Source organism: Penaeus vannamei, chromosome 7 (assembly GCF_042767895.1).
Source record: "Penaeus vannamei isolate JL-2024 chromosome 7, ASM4276789v1, whole genome shotgun sequence".
NCBI classification, from domain to species: domain Eukaryota; kingdom Metazoa; phylum Arthropoda; class Malacostraca; order Decapoda; family Penaeidae; genus Penaeus; species Penaeus vannamei.
This window is the reverse complement of record NC_091555.1, coordinates 8,860,584-8,863,083: the sequence shown is the minus strand read 5'-3', so window position 1 is coordinate 8,863,083 and position 2,500 is coordinate 8,860,584. Positions and strand designations below refer to the sequence as shown.

The window sequence follows — 2,500 nt, the reverse complement described above, 5'->3', positions numbered from 1 at the left end:
CTCACGTAAGCATAGGAGTAATGTTCACTAGTAGCACAAACCTTCATGTCCTCTCTTGGAATGCTTGTGGCATAACGTCTCCAGCTAAAATTACCTCACTTAAGGCATATGTTTATTGTCATCATCCAAATGTCATCTTTATACAAGAGGCTTTTGTTGGACATGCTGGAAGAACTGCTGCACTTCAGACAACTTGAAGCAATACCAGACGTCCAGCAGCGCCCTTGTTGCCTTACAACAATGTGTTCATGGTGATGCCTGGCATGATTTCACGAATACCGTCAATCATCAGACCAGTGTGGGGTCCATGTGGCGACTTATCAAGAAGGCTTTAAAGAAAAAGACCCCAAGTGCACTCCATCACAGTCCAGTTCAGTATGCACAAGATCTTGTTGAGGCCTGGTCGCAGCAAGCCAGTGTTCAAAGCCTTCCTTCATATGTACAAGGGGTGCTCTCCTCTCAGAAAATTTGCTCTACGCCTGTCAGCAGCCCTGCTAAAGAAAGACGAGGAAGACATTCCAATAACAAAGGATGAACTTCGCCGTGCTCTTGTTAGGGGTAAGGCTCCAGGTGATGATGGGATCACATGCTCTGCCTTACGCCTCCTCCTGAAAGTCCCTGGTGATCCCCTCTTACAACTTTACAACCTCTGCCTCAGACATGGATATGTGCCACAAGACTGGACAAAGAGCCTAATTGTACCTGTTCCTAAGCATGGCACTGACAAGTTTAGACCAATATCCCTTACATCTTGTTTCTGTAAATTGCTGGAACGGGTCCTCCTGAATCGCCTTATGTATCGCCTTCAGGATAAACTCTCGCCCAGATTATATGGTTTCTTGCCACAGCGCAGCACGCACCACTGTCTGTCGGAGCTATACACCTGCCTCTCCTCTACAAGTCTTGTGGCGTTCGTGGACCTGAAAAGCGCCTTTAACATTGCAAATACAGATGTGATCCTCGACCAACTTATGGACTTTGGTATTTGTGGAAACCTATTTCGATGGATACGAGGATACCTAAGCAATAGATCATCCTATGTCCTCTTTAAAGGTGCCTGCAGCACACCCAAGTGCTTTGGTCTTGGGACTCCACAGGGAGGAGTCGAGAGAGAGAGAGAGAGAGAGAGAGAGAGAGAGAGAGAGAGAGAGAGAGGGAGGGAGAGAGAGAGAGAGAGAGAGAGAGAGAGAGAGAGAGAGAGAGATGCACCGCCTCACATGCTATGCTGACGACATCTGTGTTCACTCCAACTCCCCAGAAGATTTGCAGCATTTCTTACATTCATTTTACGAGTCGTCCTCTTCATGTGGCCTTGTCATCTCTCCTGAAAAAAGCAGGATCTTCACTCCACAAAACCCACGAACACTGCCTGAATTTTCAGTGGGCCCCAGCATTATACCATTCTGCACACAGTATATTTATTTGGGCTCTCCAGTTCGAGTCCTTCCCACCACCCCGGCATGTCACCGTCTTCATTCCATTGTTCAGGAATTGTAAATACGGTTGCACCGGCGCCTTGAACCCCTCCGCTGGTTAACCAACAATGCTGCTGGGGTCTCCATTCCTGTGGCCAGAAATATCTATACTGCATTTATCCGTTCAGTAGTTGATTACCTATCTCCAGCTCTTAGTCAACTCTCCAGGACAGTGCTAGATCTGCTTGAAAATTTTCAAAATAAAATAATGCGCTGCATTCTAGGATGCCCAATGTCTACTAAGATTGTTAATATGCAGCAAGAACTTCATCTCCCTCCTTTAGTTGAACGAATCTATGCCACTGTAACATGCTTTACTATCAAGTGTCTCCACTCCCCCAATCTTGCTCCATATTATGCAGGCATCATTGGAATGTCACTTGGCCCCAATTTTCGTCGCCCACAACTCCGACCAGGTGGCTGTGCACTTATTAGGAATGTTTGCCGAAACCTTAAAATATTGGATGTCAATGTTCCCCAAGAGGAAGTTGACCGTGGTCCTCCTCCTTGGCAGATTCCTCCAGTATCTGTTCCCTACACACCCTCTTGTAGGAGGGATCCACCCTGCCAACAGAAACAACTAGCCCTCCAGACCATTGCCAAAGTAACGCCTTCCATTCCTGCCTCCCACACCATCTACATGGATGGTTCTTTACAAACTGATGGAAGTGCGGCTTGTGCTGTCTTTTCCCCTACCATGGAACCACCAAATGGAGGATGGACTGGACGGCGTCTGCAGGACTGGTCAAGCTCAACCTCCTGTGAACTGCATTGGCTTCTGGATGGTGTTAGCCTACTTCTGCGCACCAGAAACAGTGGTCTGGTTATTTGTGACTCACAGTCAGCCCTTCATGCCCTCTCGTCCCCCAAGCCTGAAGCCCGTAGGCTAGTCAATCGCATACTATGCCGTCTAGTCACAGCCATTGCATATGCGCTATCAATACATTTCGTATGGATTCCCTCACATGTCGGAGTGACAGCAAATGATTTGGTGGACCGTCTTGCCAAAGCTGCCTGTAGGCTTG

The 2,500-nt window shown here is 47.7% G+C and overlaps 1 pseudogene; it reads left to right on the top strand.

The window, feature by feature from the left end:
* LOC138862114 (uncharacterized) overlaps positions 1–2,500 on the top strand; it is a 17,529-nt pseudogene that overhangs the window by 393 nt on the left and 14,636 nt on the right.